The sequence below is a fragment of the Adiantum capillus-veneris genome, chromosome 25 (assembly GCF_014529385.1).
Source record: "Adiantum capillus-veneris isolate H3 chromosome 25, ASM1452938v2, whole genome shotgun sequence".
In the NCBI taxonomy this organism is placed as follows: Eukaryota; Viridiplantae; Streptophyta; class Polypodiopsida; order Polypodiales; family Pteridaceae; genus Adiantum; species Adiantum capillus-veneris.
In genome coordinates, this window is record NC_140955.1 from 45,464,053 (window position 1) to 45,488,720 (window position 24,668).

The following is a 24,668-nucleotide window of genomic DNA, read 5'->3' on the forward strand; positions in this document are numbered from 1 at the left end:
TTTCCTTTTAATTTTGCTAATTTTAGGCAGAAAAACTTCAAAGATACAAAAAGAAAGTGAAAAACGGTCGTAATGAGAAACAAAAAATATGAGGATGATCAGTGAAAATAGGACAACCTATGGTACAGTGGGGGTGCACCACAATTATGAGACTGGAGCGAAAAGCGTGTTTTGACCAGGTTTTGACTGAAATACCAAATTTATGGTAAACAGAGCAAATGGAGTCCTAATCAAGAAATTTTTGACCCTAAACCGCATCTCTCAAGAAGATAGGAGCACATGTCAAATTTCATGAAAAGTGGTTCGGAGACCTCCATTATAAGAATTTTTCACCTCATTTTTAGCTCATTTTCACTATTGGCTTTGTGGAGAGAGCTTTTGCCACCTAGAGCGGACGGATCTTCCAGCAGCTTCTACGACATGCACCACTACCCAACAAGCTTCAGACATGAGAGGTAGGCTCACCACCTTGAGCCTTTCGCGCATGATTGTCGTTTTGTCGTGAAAACTAGCGTAGGATTCACACACAAAGCGGGCGGTAGAGACCTACAAGTAGAGGCGGCAACCTAATGGCTAACCCAAAAGCAACAAGACTTCATTGGCAGCTTACCCTAGAATAGGAGACCAGTCCTGGATGTCCAAAGGTAGTAGAAAACCATCGGGAAACCCCCTAATTCCTAGAATTCGCAAGAGGCCACCAAATGGAAAATCGACGAAAAGAAGACCAAATGCTACCCAAATTCATGGGTAGGAGCATCTCGACATGCTCAACAAGTCTATGTGACCCACATGACCAAAAAGTGACCCGAAGCGGCACTAAACTTTAGAAACGGCATCAGACACACAAAGCGTCAAATTGATCTCGCGGCCAAACCGCATGCCCGTTTGCCACCAAACTTCACTAGCGGCTTTCCTAGACCATCAACAACCAAGTCCTATGGTGGTAGACCACCAGTAATCATCGAAGACATGTAAACGAAACCACGGGTGCTTCTAGAGCAACAAATTGCCAAATGAAGCTCCGGTGAAGCCAAAGTCGACAAAAACCATACGGCAAGGATTCCCAGGGGATCGAGGAGCTATGGAGACCAACATCAAGAAATTTCATCGCCAAAAATCACTCCAAAAGTCAAAAAACGGCTCGGAGGCTCTAAAGTCCACACAGGGAGTTAATTTCTATCCATTTGACTTTTTTGTTGAAATTAAGCTTAAAAGGGACTCAAGGGGACCAAGTGCAGGCACTAGGGGAACAATCCATGAAAAATCATTAGGAGACATCCGACACGTATGATGTCTCAAGGGCATTTCTGGGCACAAATCCCAACATTTTTCATCATACACATTTTTTGAATGACTGTTACATGCTATCCATCAAGTCTCATCACATTTGGAACAAAATTGACCTCATATGCATGAAAAAACGCAAAGTTAGGGCATACACTACAAGAGGTTGTGTGCTCTTGTGACGCTGTTAGCGACGGAAATACACTGGGTTTTTATAACCCCCGGCGTCGCTAAAACCGTCGCTACGAGAGCGTCGCTATAAGCGTCGCTATATGCGTCGCTATGAGCGTCTCTTTATAGAGACCCTCATAGCGACGCTCATAGCGACGGTTATAGCGACGTTTACACTGAAGACTATAGCGACGCTCATAGCGACGCTACAGAGCCATAAATAGCGACGCTTATAGCGACGCCCGAGAGATTTTTTTTTTGGTGGCAGGGCATTCAATGCCCTGCCACCCATCAACCATATTGTACTTGATTCACTTTTTAAAAAAAGTGCAAAGGTAGATAATAGACCCAAAATAGTCACCCACAAGACGCATTGTTTGCAAAATTGACAATTGTACACATCATAGGCAAAATGAATTGATTGGCAAATGTAATAATGACAATTGTACAACATCATAGGCATAAAGAATTGATTGGCAAAAGGAACTGCGGTGACAAATGTAATAATATACATGGTTCAAAAAGACGTATAAAATCCGTCTCATGATACATAAGCTATGAGAAACCCTAAACTAATGCTATCTAGCTACGGCTAAACTGAAGTCGTCTAGTTAGACGTCTCATCGCGTCCAAGCGGCGTATCTGTCGGATTCTGCAAAAAAAGACAATAAGATAGCTTTCAGTAAGTATAAACATATAACGACATTTATAAAACAATACAAAAAATAAAAAAGAGTAAAACCTAATACTAACCATGCCGCCGCGAGAACTGAGAATGTCCATCAGGGCGTTTAAGCCCTTCCTGCCTGCGTACTCATGCTCGTATGGTGTGGGATCACGTCCTGTCATCGACCACTGTCAAAACATACAAAGATTTCATTATGTTAGAATTAAAAAACTCATAAACCCTAAACTATCGAACATAAAGAGCAATGCGAAAACACTTACAAAATCGGCCTCAAATGATGCCCATCCACCGCTCCCCAAGTGGTGCGAGCTCCCTGCCTCTACTCACGCTCTGGCTGCATCCTTTTGTTGCTTCCACTTGTCGGGATTCTCGCGCGCTGCTTTCTTCGCATTCTTCCAATCTTCTTTGGCCAGCGAATCTGGCCTGTTCCACCCATTCTTGATTGCTTTTTGCACTTCGCAACGGTTGTGTTTGCAGTATTCGCGCATTCGAAACTTCATCAGGTCTTCATTGAAGCGCTGATCCCGTGTTGGAACGGGAAACTCATCATGAAGTATGCTGATGACTCTGTTTTTTAAATCACTTGGTACTTCACTCCATTTGTTTAGTATGTAGTGTCTATGATCTCCTCCATTGATGCCGTTGTGATTGGCACATGGTAGCCTTCATACGTCTTTGCACTACGAGGGGCTACCTCTATGACGTACCACCAGTTTGATGTAGACTTTGTAGGATGAAATATTACCTGCCAGAGCCACATAACTTACATGAGAGCTTTCAAGCACATAACTTGTAAAAGGGGGATGTTAACTATTTACATACTTACTTGTTCACAATGCTCGGGTAGTACGAAAGTGTCTCTTAGGTCAGTCCATTTTTTAGTAGAATCCACCTCAAGAAAACCAGACTCTCCTCTACGCACAGTAGCGTTGCGACCCTCCATGATTATCTTAAACCATTGCACGCCGAACAAGTCGACAAAAAATCCTCTGTAATCGATCCTCAAAATCTCTTGCAGCGTGCCGAAGTAAGTGAGTTCCGCCACCACAAGATCTGCATCAGAGGAACGTCGTCGACTAGACTGTTCAAATTTTGCCATGATTCCACAATCTTGAGTAAAACGCTTTTTGTCGATTCGTTCCACCCTAAAATGTCGACCTTTACACCATGCTGTTGTGTATGACTTATACTACAACGAACAAAGATTATGAGTGGCCGTTCAAACGTTTATAAATAAAGTCACTTGCTAGTCGTACATTGCAAACTTACCTTGGTCGCGCAACCCCGAGAGTACTCCCACTCTTCTTCAGTCACTTCGTCACCGCATTGTTGTGCGCTTTTCAATTGGTTGTGCAACCATCTTAAGCTCATGAAGGTTGGTAGGCTCTCCAGAACCGCTGGATAGTGCATCGGTGGTCGTCTTCCCCGTCTCCACTTGATTCGTGCCCTTTGTTGCTCTTGCTTTGCATCCTCATATTGTGAAATCCACTTTTGCATCACTGGATTGTGAAGCATGCAAAATCGGTTGATTTTAGCCTCTAGATCTTCCGTCATCTTCTTCTCAACACCGAGATTGCACATGACAATCCCAGATATGCGCTCATCATCTATGGTTTGCCATAGCGTGTCCCGGAATTTTTCAAATCCGTCTAGCCACTCTCCAATGTACACTAGGGACTCTGATACCAACCAACCTTCTGCCATGCTACCCTCCGGACGTGCCTTTTGATGCACATATCCCTTAAGCGTTTTCATGAAATGTTCTAAGAAGAACATCCATCTGGAATAAACTGTGCCAGCTATTTCCACCTCATCAACTATGTGAACAAGAAGATGCACCTGAATGGTTAGCATTGTAGTAGGAAAATGTTTCTCAAACATGCACACAAGCTCCGCAGCATTTAGTTTGGCGAATGGTATGGAGTCTACGTTGATCTCCTTTTGTGAGATCCATTGCACCAGCTTTGCAAGTTTGTAGATTGTGTTACGGATGTCGAGAGACAAACATCCCTCAATGGCAACCGGTAAAATAAACTGTAAAGTATGTGCAACAATGATATTAAAGTCCACATTTTATGCAATGATATTAAAGTCCACTATGAACGTACCTGACACATTTTATGCCAATCGTGTGACTTCAAACCGGTAAGCTTTCCTTCTTTAGTAAAACACGTTCGGAGCGAGTGCATTACGCCAGTGGGGGTCCGCAAAGATCGAATGGTCTCTTTTACTTTGCGTTCTTGGGCTCCTGTGAAAATCCATGGTGCTTTAGGGATTTTTATCGATCCATCAGACGCTGTTTGCGGCCAATATTGCTCCATACGATCCACATTTCTAAGGTCAGCTCTGGCTCCCAAAGTATCTTTCTTGCCGGTCAAATGGTCCCATAGTAGATTACCCACATTCTTGAATATGTGCATTGGATCGATCAAGTGATTGATCATGAGTCGGGGCCAGTATGGTAACTCGTACCATAGAGATAGTCTCTTCATCCCTGGAGGCAATCCGTCATCGCACATCTCCTTCTGCTCTAACCATGCTTGTGCAGACATCCTTGGTGGCTCTCTTCCCAAAAACCCATCGCGTAACACATGATTCTCTGGAAGATACGCTTGATGACCTTCGTAGATTTCTTCAGTGAGGGTGCCCTACGTGCATTCAGTCTAGGTCCACATGTGACAAATGCTCTGTATCCTCTTGTTTGAAGCCCTGCATGTATACACATGATAATAGATCACCTATGGGAAAAAACAAGATTTACAGTGTCTGAGTGAGGAGTGTCAATAGATCACCTGAGCATTCTGTTAGCCCGGGATAGTCATGCATGGTCCACATTAGAATGCCTCTGATCAAAGCATTCCGTCGTCCTGTGTGTCTGCTCATATCCACCACCTCTATGCCAATCCGCAATTGTTGTAGCTCTTCCAATAGTGGACGAAGATACACATCCATATTCCCCACTTTATATCGCCCTGGCACAATCAAGCTTAGCCATAGGTGCCCCTTCTTCGTAGTGAACCACGGGGGAATGTTGTAGTTGACGATGACAACGGGCCATACACTGTAAGATGTTGATCTTTGACCAAATGGATTTACGCCATCCATAGCCAGGCCTAAGCGCAAATTTCGAGCTTCCCTGGCAAAATCCGACCATGTTCCATCTATATGTTTCCAGGCTACGCAATCTGCAGGAATTCGTAGCACACCATCCAAAGATTTATTCTCCTCATGCCATGATTCTAGGGCGGCCATGGACTTACATTCGAAGAAATGCTTGATACGAGGAAGCAGAGGGAAATGTCGCAAAACCTTTTGTGGAATTTTTGTCCCATGGAGATCTACTCGATATCTTTCGAAATCACATTTCGGACACTTCTCCATGTCTATGTATTCCCCTCTGAAAAGAATGTAGTCATTAGGACAAGCGTGGATAGAATTGTAATCCATCCCCAAGTTTCGCAAAATCTTTCTTGCTTCATCTCGGGAATCTGGCATCACATTGTCAGCTGGTAGTATGTGCTCTTTCAGCAATCTACACAACATAAAAATATGATACAGTCGTGTAAAAATCTATCAGATCATTATACATTTAGAGTTTTATTAAAGTAAACTAATTGTAATAGATCACCTGAAAAGCGCTGTGACGCTAGTGTCACTCCATCCAAACTTTGCCTGCATGTTGAGAAGAACCAGGAGTGCTTTCAATCTAGACATACGTGCTCCATTATACAATGGCGTATCGGCTTCACTTTTCATATCATCATAGATAAGCCTTTCTGAATCCATGATCGTCTCGCTCATTTCATCAATCTCGGGCTCAAACATTGCCTCGTTGGGAATGTGCTCTGCATGATCATCCCCCGAGCTGTTAGAGGCTACATCTTGTGGCCTCACATATGCTGCTTGACCAAAGCGCCTGCGAACACGTCTATTGGGTTGCAAGATTGCTGCTTGTTGGCCAGCGTCAGAGTCCGACGAGTTATAATTGGCAACAACTCGATCTATAATAGATGGATCGAACTCGCCAAATTCGCGAACGTGCTGCAAAGAAACACGTCTTGTCCTTCGCACAGCATGCTTGCATTGATTACAAGGACATAAGACCCTCGTTGAGAGATAGGTGTTTTGGTTGGACGGTCCCACATCCTCGTCACTACTCATAATGAGGATAAAAAACTTATAACGTGGACAACAAATTTAATATTCTATTGGCATTCTTCGTCTTATCTCTCTCTCTCTCTCTCTCTCTCTCTCTCTCTCTCTCTCTTTACCTCACATTCTCTAGTCATGTCCAATCCCCGCACACCTCGGTCTAGAGGTGCACGGAGATCAGAACCACCGGGTTATAATCTCGTCTTTATTGGTCAATACCTATATTTGTGGGTACAAGAAATCTAGACACCCACGTTTACATGATACTGCATGTAGTGGACAAAACCGCTTTACCTCTTCTCTAGCTGTAGCACTTCACAGCATCTTAACATCTTTTCACAGTAGATCTTTTCACTGTTCGTCTAACTCTAAACCCTAAACCGTAAGTAATTCTTGCGTGGACTCGATCTAACGTAAATAAGCGTAAATCTAAATAAACGTAAATCTAACTAAAAATAAACCTAAATCTAATTTAACGTAAGTCTACATCTAACCTAATCTTTAACGTCTTTTGGGATAGTTTCCTACGACGTTAAAACTCTCTTCTTCTTGTGTGTGTGTGTGTGTGTGTGTGTGTGGGTAAACCTAAATAAACCTAAGTCTAATCTAATATAACATAAATCTAAATCTAACGTAAATTATGTTATATTAAAAACAAAGAACTAAACTAAGAGGGATTATAAGAACCTTAAAACTGATTTAACACATAATTTTTCACATAACTCGGCAAGAGTTGGCATTCTCATCACTAACGATGTGAGAGTTAACTTTCGGCGGTGACGCTGCCTCATCCTATCCACATCTGACGACAGCAATTGGTCCTTTAGACCGTTCTTGCTCTTGTTACTAACTTTGAAGTTGTTGTTGAATGACTAGAGGTTTTCTAGATGGTCATTGTGTCGGGGATGTAGTGACTCTTGCCGCCCTGAAGATCCACCTTCTTCCCTATCTTCTGAAGACATTTCACCAGTACTTTTGGATCGACGGAGCCCACCACGAGTGAAGGCAGCAATACCCTATATTCCATTGAGGGATTTCTTCACCCGCTTCATGCAGGCATCGCAGTCTATGGAGACCTAAATCTAATCTAATATAACGTAAATCTAAATCTAGCTTAAATAAACGTAAATCTAGTTAAAAATAAACCTAAATCTAATTTAATGTAAGTCTACATATAACCTAATCTTTAACGTCTTTTAAGATAGTTTCCTACGACATTATAACTCTCTTCTTCTTGTGTGTGTGCGCGTGTGTGGATGTGTGTGCCAATAAAAAGAGATAAATGGTATAACCTTTCTATCACCCATGCCAAGTATGATAGATTGATTATGCCATTTCCCTCTTGAATAATAGGTCTTGAGTTCAACTCCTCGTCGGCTAGATCTTTAGGTCTTTTAATTTTAATTAGTTTCCTACGACGTTAAATTAGTTTCTCTCTCTTTCTCTCTCAATGTGTGTGCGTTTTTTTGGATCGTATGCATGTTTTCTCTCTCTTTTCCTCTCTCAATGTGTGCGTTTTTTGTTTATGCATGTTCTCTCTCTCTTTTCCTCTCTCAATGCGTGCGTTTTTTGTTTATGCATGCTCTCTCTCTCTTTTCCTCTCTCAATGTGTGTGTGCATTCTTTGTTTATGTATGTGTGTGTGCGTTTTTGTTTTTGTTTGTACTCTCTCTCTCTTTCTCTCTCTCTCTCTCTCTCAAAAACACTATGTGTGTGTGTGAGAGAGAGAGAGAGGGAGAGAGAAAGAGGGGAAGGGAACATGAGAATGAGGAGAGGGAAGGAGCATACCTGGCTCTCCTTCCTCTCCTCGTGTGTGTGTGTGTGTGTGTGTGTGTGTGTGGAGAAGAAAAAGAGAGAGAGAGAGAGAGAGAGAGAGAGAGAGAGAGAGAGGGAGAGTGTTACCTGCTCCTTGCTTGAGGGCGCCGAAAAACTCAGATCTGAGATCTGAGTTTTTGGGCGCACTCGGTTATTTTTTTAGCCTAGCCGGCGTCGCTATGAGCGTCGCAAATTTCTTTGTGAATTTGCGACGCTCATAGCGACGCCGGGATTTTTTTTTTTGAGCGTCGCTGTGTGAGCGTCGATAATATGAATAGCCTCTTGTAGTGATAGAGGCAATAATGGGCCATAGACCTACCAAATCTTGTCCAAATCACATGAAACTTGCACAACACATCAACAACCAATCTGTGTGGTCAGAAGCAAAAATTGGTGGAGTAGACATCCTACGCGTAGGATGTCTATTTGACATTTTTGGCCTTCAGAGGATGGTTGCTCATTCCAGATCCAATCAACTCATCATCAAGAGCTCATATATCAATTTTGAAGCCATTCTAATCATTTTTGACCCCCAACACCTTCAAGATACACTTTTTTGAGCCCAAAAACACTACACAGGCTCTTGCAAGCATCAATCCTTGACCCAATCCAAATCCAAGAGCATATCCATGTTCCATAGGCCAAGGACTACCCACAGAACAAATCTCATATCATTTTGATGAAAAATACATCCTACGCGTAGGATGTCTCTAGCATAATTTGGACCTTCTGTGCAAAGAGTGACATTATGGGAGCCAATACCGTGGTGCAATGAGCCCATATACCAATTTTCAACCCATTTGGACATTAATTGCTACCTGTTATGGAATTTCTACCCAATTTGTGACCTAAAGCCTGAATCAACCAAAAAAATCCACTTTTTGATGCCCAAATCCATATCCAAGCACATAGTCATGTTCCGAAAGCCATGCACTACCATCATGTCAAGTATCAACCAATTCTGATGAAAAAGACATCCAATGCGTAGGATGTCTAAATGGAAAATTTTGGCCAAATTTGCACTGTGAGCACATGCACAGTTTCACAAGTTCCTTTTAAGCTTTATTTCCAATTTTCAAGTCATTTGGATAGTTAAAACTCAGTTTCTCAGCTAATATGGAAAAAACGCTAACTTCGTACTACTGAGTGCAACAGGATCTATGGCAGCCGCAAAGTCACCGGCAAAGAAGAAAAGAATGACCATCAAGGATTACCTAGAAGAAGTGGAGCCCTTCGTCATACCAGAAGGAACACTAAAGCCCACCAGCACATGGATCCAAGAATCTGTTAGAGTCCAACGACCTAAAGATCTACCAAGGAGTGTTCAAAGAGACTAAAGGGAATGTGATTGAGCTACCAATGCTGTCGGAAGAACTCAATGAGTTCGTAAGAAGCAAGATGGCCGGGTACTTGGAGAAGATTGATCTCCACAACTACTTTGAAGCAGTACCGGCAGGGGTGCACATAAAGAGAGTCTGGGAGTTTGTGACAACCATCAAAGAAGATGGAGTGGCCAAAGTAACAGATCTACAAGGCAAACCAGAAACATAAATAATCATCACTGAGTAGGTTGTAGCCGATGCACTAGACCTCTCCAACAAGGGGGATAGGGTAACTAAAAGAAGGGATGATGTCAAGGTGTACAATGAGAAGAAAGGAAACTACACCTTTGAAGATATTGCCAACCCAAGAGTGACAGTCATGATTCAGTTGTACAACCAATACTTCCACATGTGTACGAAGCGGCCACAAAAGTACAGAATGCCGTCAGGTGCAATTTCCACGACATTCACTTGGGCAATGACGAAAGGAACACCAAAGATAATCAATTATGTAGCATATATACATGACAACCTAGTAAAGATGGGTAACAAGAAGCCAACATATATTGTGCCAGGAGAACTAATCACTAAAGTGATTTATGGGGCATTACACGCAAAAGGAAGATGGCCCGACCACCCGTCTCAGAATGACTGGCTGAGGCTAAAAGAAGACAAAGAAGACGATCCCCAAAGAGCACCAAGGGTTTCCACAAGACTGAAAAGACGGCTAGAGCCTGTTCAAGAAGAGAATCTAGAGAAAAAGAAAGGAAAGAAGTAATTTGCCCAAGTGCCTGCAAAAGAAACAAGGTCACAAAAATCGGCTAGACTAGAGCGGCTGATGGAGAGCTTCAGAGTAGAGAGAGCCCTTAAAGGTGATTTGAGTGAACTCTGGAATCCATCTCTAGAGTCAATGTCGGGATCATCCCGAAGAGTGCAAAGGGACAGATTCGAGGATTATATCAAAAAATTTGAGATTCTTGATGCCGCATCAGAAAATATACCGCATGTACCTTTCATAGAGGAGGAAGTGGAGCAAATACGGCAGAAACTGCTAGATGAGCAAGAGAACCAAGAGAGAGAAATAAAAACTAAGGCAGACAGAGATTTAAAGAAAAATCCTACATCTCTACCGGCCAGCCCTAAACCCAGCCCACCGCCCTCACCACCTCCTCATAGCCCTCCACAAGAAGATAAAGAGGAGGAAGACAAACACAAAGGCCAGGAAGAGCCCAAGAGAGAACAAAGCGAGGAAAGGAAAGAGGTTAAACCCAAAAGTGGGGAGACAAAGCCAAACAAAGAATATAACACATTTTTGGACCTGCTAGCTACAGGATACACAAAAGAAGAGGCTGCCACAGTCGCATTCGACTTGGCAAGCATAGGGCCCCTACTAAAGGTCTTGTGTCCCCGACAACGGCGCCAATGTTTTAGGGCTTGACTACTCCCCTGTTCATACTCAAGAACACGACACATACAACATACTTATCATCCATTGACACGACTAACCCATAGGTGTATGTAGGCAATCTCGTTAGCTTGTCAGGCTGAGACCAATCTACACATACGTACTTTTATGATGCATCAATCATGAACTCTCGTAGAATGCAACTCACTCTATCCCTAAATGCTCATAACACCATTTACACTTCCAATGAACTCAGAATCTCATCAAACTTACTAGGCACCATCCTCTCACTAGGATATACTTACCTATAAGTCTAATCTCACCAGATTTGAACCCTAGTTATCTCGAATACAGTCGCGATAGACTAACAGGTCATAATCCAAAAGTGGGTGAAAATTAAGTTTATAAGTAATTATGTGTAGCTAATCTCTTTGTCATTCCATAAAGCACCTGATTGTTGAAAACAGACACTGTTTGTGCTACCTACAAGCAAAACAAGCTCGAGGAAGGATCGATCACGAACAACTCAAGAATGTGAATGCGTGGCGTGGGCGCGTAGCTCTAGGAGAGACTACCGCGATGGTGTAGTCACGTCGTGAATCCAGTGAGGGAGAAGCGCGTAGAGAAGATGATAAGACAGGCTCACTCTCTCTCTCTCTCTCCCTCTCTCTGGCTTGTACGACACACAATTAATTCAAATTTTTTTAAAAAAATGGTTCTAAGGTGACTTTTATACTTTAGTCACCTTAGCTCAAAAATGTACATGGGGTTCTCTTACTCATTATTACAAAGTGTGAACAAATCTTAGTCCTGACTAATTGATTAATCTTTACATAACCCAGACGAATGGATCAAAATTATAAGACGTCTTTGACATAAAATGGGAATTTGATATGCTTTACAAGATGGGCTCATTACAACAGTTGGACAAATGGAGCTCCAACACTCCCCCCCTCCTAATTCATGTCTACCACGACATGATCGTCTTTGTCTTCATTGTCGTTGTCGTCTTTCTTGGTTCATTTGATGTAGAAACGCATCATATCGCATAGACTCGCTTGCCATTAATGGGCCAAAATTTTTTGACTTGTACATGAAGAAGCCTGTGTAAAATGCTTCTTCGAAGGTTTGGAGATGGTAGCTTGGCAGAAACATTAGCCGTCTGAAATAGGCATAGAATACTGGCTCTGTAGGTGGTCCACTTAGATCGTATGAAAGCTCTGAGATGCTTCTTTAGTTATTCATATACTCTGATGTCCATCTTTCTGAGAAGACTGTGAGACAGGCCAAAAAGGTTCGAGCTATTTTACATAGCATCTTGCAGGATAGGTCGGGAGAGCCTCCGAATTGTGCGATGGAGCCCTGAAGGGTTTTCACCATGTAAGAACAGGATATTCTCTCACCCTGTGCTGGCCCTGGCAATACTGGATAATTTAGCCATGTCGGATTTCTGCTCTGTAGTGCTTTATGTTGGCTGTAGGTGTATGTTCGGGGAGTTGGGCAAAAAGTTATGTGATTCCTCAGCTCAGGCGGTGCGTTGACTAAGTGGATCAGGTTATTAGGATGATCCAAGAGCCATTGACGCCTCCACTTTGGCTGGCTGTCTACTATTCTGTTTTGTTGTTCCCGATTGTAAGGTCTCTGACCCTGATCAAAAGAGCACCATTGTACCATGAAATGAACATAATGGAAAAAGTTACTATTTTTAGCATTTTTCCAAATTCTATCAGTACCATGATGTTTAGAATGTTTTAAAGCTTCGAAATGTGAATTAAAATAAATTTTGTAAAAAAATTCCAAATATAGCAAGTTTTTGGTCACCTGACCCGTCCAGTTTTGATCGTCTCGAAAAACTGCACCCGTACCCCGAATTTGAAAAAAATGCATTTTCGGACTGCCGGGGCTGCCAAATATGGCAAGTACTCGGTCCAATACGTCTTAGTTAGAGCTCCGTATAGCAATTTACGGCATCAAAATCCGACTCGTATGACCCGTTTTAGCCAAAAATTGAGCGGGGAGGCACCGGAGCCCGGGACTATGTGGGAACAGGTTCCATGCCACTCCAAATCAGCTTTAGCAGCTAGGGGGCGCCCTCTTGCCTTGTGGGAGTGCTGGGAAAGCTGCGAAGGCAGTAACTAAGTCTGAGAGTCAGTTAAACTAGCCAACCTGACACTTGGTGAGTAGGGAACTAGACTTGACATGCTTAACTGGAGAAGCTCCCAGATGCATTTAGCAACCCAGGTCGATTTTCAGCCTGTAGAAGCCTATTTAAAGACCTGCACACACACACACACACACACACACACACACACACACACACACACACACACACACACACACACACTTATGCTCATACACACACACAGTGCATACACACACACCTACACACACTGGGAAGGTGTTGCCGGTTCACACACGTTTTGAAGGAGAAGCAAGGAGGAGAGTGCTGCCGAATTCTCGTCTCAAGAAGCTCGATTAGATCAGAAAATTGAGAAGATTATCAGCCCTTAATCACGGTAACCACGGTTTAATTAATGCTATCTGTAAATTCCTTTCTCTACCATCTAAGTTCCTCCTCTATGATGCTTATTCCTAGTCGTAATTCTCTATAATTACTCTCTAAATTCTCTTTAACCATATTCTATTATGTAATCACCATTCCATAGCTGAATTATCAGCCATTCATCATTCTCGATTAATGATTAGTGTATAATTATTAGAATTTTCTCTCTCTAGGCGGCATAGTAATTAGTCGATAAGCTAGTAATTGTGTAGATTTAAGAGAATCACTTTTTCTATTACCCATTAATACTGTAACTACATTAAATTCATTTACTTTATTCATTAAGGTGTAATTAAGGAAAAATTAATATGTTATTAAGTCTCTATGAGTTGACTTTCCTCACACATATGCATAAGATAAATCTACATCATCTAGTTGCTAGGAAAGAGATTAATCATACTTAATTCATCTCTCTGATAATTCCATTAGTGAAATCCTACTATTCTTAATCACGTAAGTCGAGTAATTATCTTTAGAGCAAGTTCCCATAGGATTATGTGTCATCCATAATGATAACTATATGGAAAACTGTAAACCTCGCATATAGGAGGGATTAATTTACGTCGCTAATCTACCTATTGAATTGTTATGACACTTGCGAACCTTAGCTCTTTCTCAAAGCTAATTAATTAAAGTAGTGAGACAAATGGCTCCGGTTAAGAGAACACGCTTCGGTGGTGCCCATGACCGCGAGGCGGGAACCAGCAATGTCAATGGGAAGGGGAAAGCTCCCATGGTGGAACAAATGCCGGCCATCTCACGGGCCATCGATGAAGAAATGGAAGAGGTAGGTCAAATTTTCGTTCAAGTTGTTTAAATTAACATTGCATAAGCTAGTTAGGAATGTACATATCCCCAAACATGTTGGAGAAATCCGACGGAAACCTCGGAATTGAATTCATTGTACATTAAGTTCTAAAGTAGGAAGGTAATGCTTGATGGGTATGCTGTTTGAAAAGGAAAGAATGTCTGCTAGGGAAAATTTAGCTCGGCATGTTCATTTTATTTCCAATGTTGAATCAGTCCTGACCCCCCTACTGATCACAGGGGGCAGAGTTCCTCGTTAAGGGCTCTTGAATCCACGACTTGCTTTTTATGCGATGGATACCCACGACTTTCTTTCTATGCGGTGGGAACCCACGTCTTGCTTTCTATGCGGTGGGATTGTCCATGACGTGCTTTCTATGCGGTGGACATACCTAGTTGTATGGGCAGCTAGGCGACAACGGGAAGAGTGAACTCTCGCTAGAGGGAGGATGTTGTACCTCCAGAACATTGGAATTTTAATGAATAAGTTGAGTAGAATTTTTACTAGAATACTGTCTTGGTGTTGTTTGCAATACTGGTTGAAGGGCTGTCTTAACGAACAATGTCCTTCGGAATTAAAACAAGGAATGCTTATGTTGAACAACCTTTGTGGTAGTAATTAGGTCACACAAGGAACTGTGAGTGTGGGGGGCTTGGCTCAGGTTGCCAATGCCTACGAGATGGGTGGTCCCGATTGGTCGGGAACTCTCTGTCCCCATAGTGCTTACTCAATATTAGTAATTACTCATTGCCCCTAGAGCGGTGAAATCTCGAGGGTATGTGCCTCTGAAACATGGGGAAAAAGGAACTCGGGGTTTCTCTCCTCTTGGAAAGTGGGTCTTAGGATCGCTAGATAATTCAAGTACGCTTCCCCTGCGAGGTGGAGCTAGATCTCCCTGCTAGTAGGCTCGAACTTGAATCACTTTGTGATGAGAGATTGTCCGCTAGTCGAACCCTGAACCATTCTTTTTGCTTCCGCAATAGATCTAGTGGCCACCGGGTTCACCATCAGATCCGCCATTGGAGACGGCGGGGTGGGGACCTCACACCGATCCTGTACTTCTCCTTCAAACACTGGCACTTGTGCTTCTTTTTTGAGCTGCCGTTGATGTGTTAGAGTTTCGTATTTTAGCAGAGCATATGGTAACATAGGGGCATTCCATTCCTTCCGTAGCTCTGCTGCTGTTTTGCCTAATCTGGAAAGCCCTTGTAGCATCTCCTTTTCTAGTTGCATTGCCTTGTACCATATCATCTCTGATTGTTTTTCTATCTGCTTGGCCAGCCTCTGCTCTGCTGATCTCGTGACTGAATCTTCTTCCATTTCTTGGTCTTTGGAGCCAGTTTGATGAGTTTGTGTATCTAGGGCCTCCTGTTCATCTGATTCTTCCTCGTACTGATCTTGACCCCCATATACTTCGGCGAGTCCAGCCAAATTCTTTGTTGCTTGCTCCAGGTGCACTCGTACCTGTCCTTGGTGTTGCCTTGCAGTTTGTAGACTTGAGATTTGCGCAGCCATTGTTCTTCTATTGATTTGTAGAGCTTGAAATTCCATTTCTTTTTTAGCCGCAGACTCCTCTAACTGTTTTAACCTGATGTGAAAGTTTTCATTTTCTTCCCTGAGTGATTTGGAAACAATGCTTTCCATTTCACTGTCAGGAGCCGGTCCTTGTTGCTGTTCACTTTGTAAGTCTGAAATTTGCCTTTGTAGTTGATTTTCTGCTCTAAGCGCACTTTCGGCTATCATTAAGCGCTATTTTCTTTCCAACTCCAGCTCCCTCCTCAGTGCAGCCACTTCTTCTTCTAGGTGGACTACCGGTGTTGTTGGTAGCGACGTTTTTTGTTTCTTAGCTCGTTCGATTTCCCTTGCTTGTATATCTGTTACTGCTCTCAAATCTTTGACTTCAATTTGTAAGTCATCGATGACGACTTGCAAACTTTTGACTGTCTCCAGCGCATCTTGCTTTTCTTTTTCCAACTTATGGATGTGTTCATCTCTGTCACTGACATCTTCAAGGAATACATTGATTGTATCTTCGCAAATGGCATTGAAGTCTTCAGACTCCTGTAAATTGTCTTTGAGGAGATTTACTATGATTTTGAGCCCCAAGATCTCAGCATCTCTGATGCTGGTCAGCTTTAGAGTGTCCTCCCTTTGCTCCTGTAGTCTTTGAACTTCTCCATGGGTTTTTTGTAACCTCATTTTGTTGGACCAGTTATGATCAGCTAGCCATTGAATGTGCAGTCTTGTTTGGTTTAGTATTGTCTCCATTGACTGCAAATCTTCATCTATAGTAGCTTCCAGCTCAATTTCTTGAGAGGATGAAGCTTTATCTTGTGTCTGATCCACCTCCTTTTGCTTGCCTTTATCACCTTGTGATATGGTTCCAGTGTTTGGGCAACCATCTGGTCTTTCTTCTTCTTCACTGGGTGGTGTATGAACTCTCTCATCACAATGTGAGCTTTCTGAATGCGAAGTAGAGTCAGCAGGTGGGGTACATTGCCTCTCACTTGTTTCTGGCCTTGGAGATGGCGGTGGTGTTTCCTGATCTCGTGAAGTTGGCCTCAACTGATCTCTCAAAGTTTGGAGATCCTCCTCTTCTAGTAGCAATTCTGGTTTGTCCCTAGCATTTCTTTCTTGGATGTACCCCTCGAACCAGTCCAACTCAAAAGCTAGGTTGTTTCTATTCTTCGTTCTCAGTGTGTAAGTGCTACTAGAAGGTTTCCAAGTGGCGCCTACATCGCCTTGTAGAGATCTCTCTAGAGAAAATCCTTCTAGCATCCAGCCTGCGTCCTCCAATGGTGTTAATAGAGGCCGGTACTTTCCCTTGTGATCTGTCTTCGATATTCTCTCTTAATACCAGCCAGTCGTTATGATGAGGGGCAGGTTGCAACTGATCTGCCGCGCCTATGGCCTGGTATATTACTCTGGTTAGGACTTCTCCTCCTGCAATGTAATTTGGTATGTCCTGCCTTAGCTTTGCCATTTCTTCAAAAAGATATGACGCGTGATCTATATAGAACTCATGGGTCATTCCCATAGCCCATGTTAGTGTGGTTGAGATGCTCCCGTGTGGTGTAGTGTATCTTGGTGGTCTTTTGTTGTAGCTCAACAAACACTGACTGTAGATCTGTGTCAGTTCTCTTACTTCCGGGTTTGCTATGAGTTCGAAAGAAGGTAGTTTGGACTTTTGCAAGTAGACTGTGAGGTTTTTCCTTCCCTCTCTCATGTTGGCTCCTTGATCGGAAAATTTCAATACCTCTTTGATGATCTCTTTGGTGATCTGGATCTCCATCACTTCATTATCCATGCCTGCCACTCTACAAGTTCCATCTTCTTGGATAGTCTCAATTAGATGTTGTACCCTTTTGAAATCTATCCCTACTGGTGGTAGTGATACAAAGTTCCACAAGCCAACTTTTTGAGCCATGACCTTTGCGGTGATCTTTTCAAGTAATTTTCTTCCTCCTTAGGGATAATCACTGTATCCACTAAATTTCTTTTGTCATCCACATATGAACCTTGATAGATCTGAAAGGCTGCTGCTTGTTGCACGTCTGCAGGTGTCCAGGTGTTTGCTGGCTTTAGGGAATTGGGTAGAAGTGCATAGGGTACTGCACCTTCCGTTGCCAGGTTCTTGCCTTTTCTTTTTCCCGGAGAAGCATCCATAGATCCTGTATTCACAATTAACAGTTAATGCACAAACATAGTACTACTCTTCTAAATTGATTACCACTTAATCATGCATCTAGATGAGCCTTCTTAGTCCCAAGATTAGTTAAGGTAAAATGTTAGCAGATAGACAAGCTCTTCCATTGTGCGACTCTGGCGGCTTCAAATTAATGTTGTTGGTGAAGGAGAACAAGTCCAAATGCCTTGAAATTTTGTGTGGTGTATGTTCACAGGGCATGTAAGGTCACTCTATAAGCCCAAACTGAAAATCTATTCATTTGCAACTTTTTCTCTGTCTATCGTGATAGACTAGCCTTTTTTTGACAAGGGTCCTACTTTGCAGTTTTGCCTCCACCAATTGGTCTCTCATACCTTGCACATGATCTGATCCCATTTTCACCTCAAATGAATGTCAAGTGACCCCTTTTTGGATCAACTCCCATTTTTCCAGATTCCTTCTAAGGAGATGTTGGTCTATCTCCTTCATTTTGTGTTGTTTTGGGTTCAAACTTAGTGGGTAGCTCGCTTGCATCATGTTGAAGCCAACTCTTAATTCCAATTTTTGATAAGATGGCCTAGTATCCCTCTGCTTAGTCTATCACGATAGACTGGTACTTAGTGTCAATTTGTCTTTTTTTTTGGCTCTGTGAGCATCTTTCTGCCTTCTCCCAGTTGATGTAAGGTTTCTTGACCCCTCACATGTGAATTTTAGCTGTCTGCCCTTGAGATGTCATGTTCTGACTCTGAGTTGTCATCATGTCTTTCTCAGCTTGCCATAGGAGTCCATCCTGTCACCAAATTTGGTGTACTGCCTTCATGTGCTTCCCCAAGTCTATTTTGTTAAAATCTTGAAAAGTCTTTCCCCCAATTATTGGTGTAGCAAGTCTATCGCGATAGACTAAGTTATTTGGCTAAAATTGATCCCTCTTGCACTTTGATTTGATAATGGTGGTTAATATTCCTTGTTAGCACCCCTCATGAAGCCAAAGTCAAAATTTCCTTGTCTAACTGTAATTCAAGTCTATCGCGATAGACTAGTACTTGGTCATTTTTACCAGTTTTTTTTATGTTAGTTGACCACAATGGTGTTAATAGGCCCTCCTAGACACACACATCAAGTTTTAATCAATTTAGAAGAGTGTATTCCCTGTTTGCAGCACTTAGCTGTTCCTGGAGTCGAAGTAGACCACTTAGGTGATTGTCGCCATTCCTTTTGGTCATTGTATGACTTCGGCTGTCTTTTATTTCCTTTTGACCTTTGATCCAAGCAGTCAGTTGTTGTTTTGGTGTTTACAACACCAAGAACGACCATTTGGACATCTTTCTGGCCTATTGCCGGCATTTGCCCTAGTGGAAGAGCTTTTTTCCTGAGTGGACACATTCCATCTCGTAGTTGACCTCTTTTGGATGTACCTTGTTAAATTTAGTGTCATTTTGTCACTTGGTCGGTCCGTTAGAGTATCGTGACGCTTTGTGCGGTTTTCGTCAGATAGGGACTTTAGGCTCTGTTTTGACGAACTTTTTCATGGTCTAACCCTTCAGACGGTTTGTCGAGGTTATTGGCTTGCTGTCTATGAGTCATAGGCTCGATCCCTAAGCTATAGGCATTGTGCCTTTCTATTTTGGTTCCATTTGGTGGCCTCTAGGTCTCCTTAACAACCGGTCTTGTGTATGTGTGCACAGGTTGTGATTGTGATGCCGACGAGGTTTTGCGACTAACTGAAGTAAACAACACTTAGAGTCAGTGTTGACGAGAATACCTCTCATATCTGATGTCGATCTGGTGATCGTGCACGATGGATGAGCTTCTGGAAGTCTCTACTGCTGTAGGGAGCTCTCTCTCTCACTTTGGAAAACGACTCAAATGAGAGATTTCTAGCCTAGCCTCTCTTTATGTAATCGAGACTCCGACACCAAATTTTCCCATCTTTTACCTGTGGCCATAACTTTTTGCGAGATGCGGTTTAGGCTCGCAAATTTCCTTATTTGGACTTCGGTTGCTCCAGTTTTACCATTTTTGTAGATTTCTCATGTTGGAGGTCCCTTCATGACGGTGGTCATTTTCCCCTATCACCTTTGCAGTCCCTATTTTTTCTGTGTCTTCTTTACCTTGCTCCGATCAGGCGTCTCTTCTTTTGTGTTTCCATCTACATTATGGATTTTTAAAATAATTTTTGCTAGAAAATGGCTAAAATAAAGCAAATAAATCCCAAAATAACCCAAAAATAGCAATTCTAACCTATAAAAATACCAATGAAAAGCAAAACACTTTGTAGCTCACTTTTCTCTCGTCTATGTACATTCTCGCTCATTATCGTCAACCTTCACTACAAGAGGTTGTGTGCTCTTGTGACGCTGTTAGCGACGGAAATACACTGGGTTTTTATAACCCCCGGCGTCGCTAAAACCGTCGCTACGAGCGTCGCTAAAACCGTCGCTACGAGCGTCGCTACGAGAGCGTCACTATAGGTGTCGCTATATGCGTCGCTATATAGCGACGCATATAGCGACGCCTATAGCGACGTTTACACAGAAGACTATAGCGACGCTCATAGCGACGCTACAGAGCCATAAATAGCGACGCTTATAGCGACGCCCGAGAGAATTTTTTTTTGGTGGCAGGGCATTGAATGCCCTGCCACCCATCAACCATATTGTACTTGATTCACTTTTTAAAAAAAGTGCAAAGGTAGATAATAGACCCAAAATAGTCACCCACAAGACGCATTGTTTGCAAAATTGACAATTGTACACATCATAGGCAAAATGAATTGATTGGCAAATGTAATAATGACAATTGTACAACATCATAGGCATAAAGAATTGATTGGCAAAAGGAACTGCGGTGACAAATGTAATAATATACATGGTTCAAAAAGACGTATAAAATCCGTCTCATGATACATAAGCTATGAGAAACCCTAAACTAATGCTATCTAGCTACGGCTAAACTGACGTCGTTTAGTCAGACGTCTCATCACGTCCAAGCGGCGTATCTGTCGGATTCTGCAAAAAAAAGACAATAAGACAGATTTCAGTAAGTATAAACATATAACGACATTTATAAAACAATACAAAAAATAAAAAAGAGTAAACCCTAATACTAACCATGCCGCCGCGAGAACTGAGAATGTCCATCAGGGCGTTTAAGCCCTTCTTGCCTGCGTATTCGCGCTCGTACGGTGTGGGATCACGTTCTGTCATCGACCACTGTCAAAACATACAAAGATTTCATTATGTTAGAACTAAAAAACTCATAAATCCTAAACTATCGAACATGCATAAAGAGCAATGTGAAAACACTTACAAAATCGGCCTCAAATGATGCCCATCCACCGCTCCCCAAGTGGTGCGAGCTCCCTGCCTCTACTCGCGCTCTGGCTGCATCCTTTTGTTGCTTCCACTTGTCGGGATTCTCGTGCGCTGCTTTCTTCGCATTCTTCCAATCTTCTTTGGCCAGCCAATCTGGCCTGTTCCACCCATTCTTAATTGCTTTTTGCACTTCGGAACGCTTGTGTTTGCAGTATTCGCGCATTCGAATCTTCATCAGGTCTTCATTGAAGCGCTGATCCCGTGTTGGAACGGGAAACTCATCATGAAGTATGCTGATGACTCTGTTTTTTAAATCACTTGGTACTTCACTCCATTTGTTTAGTATGTAGTGTCTAAACACCTGAGAGCAAAGACCACGCATGCGCAAGATCACCTTCTTGCCGTCATCATCCATGATGATGCCGCCGCTGATGTCGACGGAGTAAGGCAAGCCCTCTGGCCGGTGACGCATGAACCTGGGTGTCCCGACAGGGGTCTCTAGCGGCGTGTCGATGGGGGTACGGACGTCAGGTGTCTCCACCGGCGTCTGGGCCCCGAAGCGAGGAGTGTCGAGTGGGGTGGCTCCTGGCGGAGTAGGTAGAGGTGTGTAGCTTCTAGGAACAGTCAGCCGTGCAAAACCTGGCGTAGATGGCGATGCTGTGACTGGTGTGGGGGCGGGCAAAGAAGGGGAGGGTAAAGAGCCTCGTCGAACACGAGGTGGTGTGGAGGCATCGGTGGCGGAATCCCCACAACAACCGCCACCGCCACCACTAGAGCGCCGGTGTCTAGACGAGTGTGAAGCTCGTCTCGTCGATGCCGAAGCTTCGGAGCGCGCCGAATGCTCCGAAAGAGAGGGAGATGCGGATGGAGTAGGAACGCGCGATGATGCGCCAGAGCGATGACGCTCCACGTACCACTGTCTCTGCTGCGGTGACAAAGAAGAAAGAAACTCCTCATCATCCATACCTGCATTAAACACACGAATATTTAAACTTGATATTGAATGAATAGAGTAGACAATGACGCAAAGACCATTAAATACAATGACGTAATGACGCATATAAATACAATGACGCAATGAATCGAGTGATAGAAGTGGCAAGTCGAAAACTCAGAATTTTCAATCAAAAGATGTGAGCGTGAGTAGAAAAGAGCGTTATACACCATGGAAGGTACTTAGAGAGCCAGAGATTTTACAACACGAAGCAAAATTGTTCAAATACAATATTTGTGGCTTTAAGAGATCTCTCTCTCATCCTCGCATAACTCAGCATAACTTCCTATATCTATATAGAGCTCTCCGTTTAAACACATATCCTCTGTTTCATTTTGTAGCTCCTCTGTATCCACCCCATATAGAGTAGTAGCATCTTGATGCTCGTCTGGCACCACCGCAGCGGCTTCTGATTGAGCATCTTCTCTGATCTCGTCCATTGATGCCGTTGTGATTGGCACATGGTAGCCTTCATACGTCTTTGCACTACGAGGGGCTACCTCTATGACAGACCACCAGTTTGATGTAGACTTTGTAGGATGAAATATTACCTGCCAGAGCCACATAACTTACATGAGAGCTTTCAAGCACATAACTTGTAAAAGGGGGATGTTAACTATTTACATGCTTACTTGTTCACAATGCTCGGGTAGTACGAAAGTGTCTCTTAGGTCAGTCCATTTCTTAGTAGAATCCACCTCAAGAAAACCAGACTCTCCTCTACGCACAGTAGCGTTGCGACCCTCCATGATTATCTTGAACCATTGCACGCCGAGCAAGTCAACAAAAAATCCTCTGTAATCGATCCTCAAAATCTCTTGCAGCGTGCCGAAGTAAGTGAGTTCCGCCACCACAAGATCTGCATCAGAGGAACGTCGTCGACTAGACTGTTCAAATTTTGCCATGATTCCACAATCTTGAGTAAAACGCTTTTTGTCGATTCGTTCCACCCTAAAATGTCGACCTTTACACCATGCTGCTGTGTATGACTTATACTACAACGAACAAAGATTATGAGTGGCCGTTCAAACGTTTATAAATAAAGTCACTTGCTAGTCGTACATTGCAAACTTACCTTGGTCGCGCAACCCCGAGAGTACTCCCACTCTTCTTCAGTCACTTCGTCACCGCATTGTTGTGCGCTTTTCAATTGGTTGTGCAACCATCTTAAGCTCATGAAAGTTGGTAGGCTCTCCAGAACCGCTGGATAGTGCATCGGTGGTCGTCTTCCCCGTCTCCACTCGATTCGTGCCCTTTGTCGCTCTTGCTTTGCATCCTCATATTGTGAAATCCACTTTTGCATCACTGAATTGTGAAGCATGCAAAATCGGTTGATTTTAGCCTCTAGATCTTCCGTCATCTTCTTCTCAACACCGAGATTGCACATGACAATCCCAGATATGTGCTCATCATCTATGGTTCGCCATAGCGTGTCCCGGGATTTATCAAATCGGTCTAGCCACTCTCCAATGTACACTAGGGACTCTGATACCAACCAACCTTCTGCCATGCTACCCTCCGGACGTGCCTTTTGACGCACATATCCCTTAAGCGTTTTCATGAAACGTTCTAAGAAGAACATCCATCTGGAATGAACTGTGCCAGCTATTTCCACCTCATCAACTATGTGAACAAGAAGATGCACCTGAATGGTTAGCATTGTAGTAGGAAAATGTTTCTCAAACATGCACACAAGCTCCGCAGCATTTAGTTTGGCAAATGGTATGGAGTCTATGTTGATCTCCTTTTGTGAGATCCATTGCACCAGCTTTGCAAGTTTGTAGATTGTGTTACGGATGTCGAGAGACAAACATCCCTCAATGGCAACCGGTAAAATAAACTGTAAAGTATGTGCAGCAATGATATTAAAGTCCATATTTTATGCAATGATATTAAAGTCCACTATGAACGTACCTGACACATTTTATGCCAATCGTGTGACTTCAAACCGGTAAGCTTTCCTTCTTTAGTAAAACACGTTTGGAGCGAGTGCATTACGCCAGTGGGGATCTGCAAAGATCGAATGGTCTCTTTTACTTTACGTTCTTGGGCTCCTGTGAAAATCCATGGTGCTTTAGGGAGTTTTATCGATCCATCAGACGCTGTTTGCGGCCAATATTGCTCCATACGATCCACATTTCTAAGGTCAACTCTGGCTCCCAAAGTATCTTTCTTGCCGGTCAAATGGTCCCATAGTAGATTACCCACATTCTTGAATATGTGCATTGGATCGATCAAGTGATTGATCATGAGTCGGGGCCAGTATGGTAACTCGTACCATAGAGATAGTCTCTTCATCCCTGGGGGCAATCCGTCATCGCACATCTCCTTCTGCTCTAACCATGCTTGTGCAGACATCCTTGGTGGCTCTCTTCCCAAAAAGCCGTCGCGTAACACATGATTCTCTGGAAGATACGCTTGATGACCTTCGTAGATTTGCTTCTTCAGTGAGGGTGCCCTACGTGCATTCAGTCTAGGTCCACATG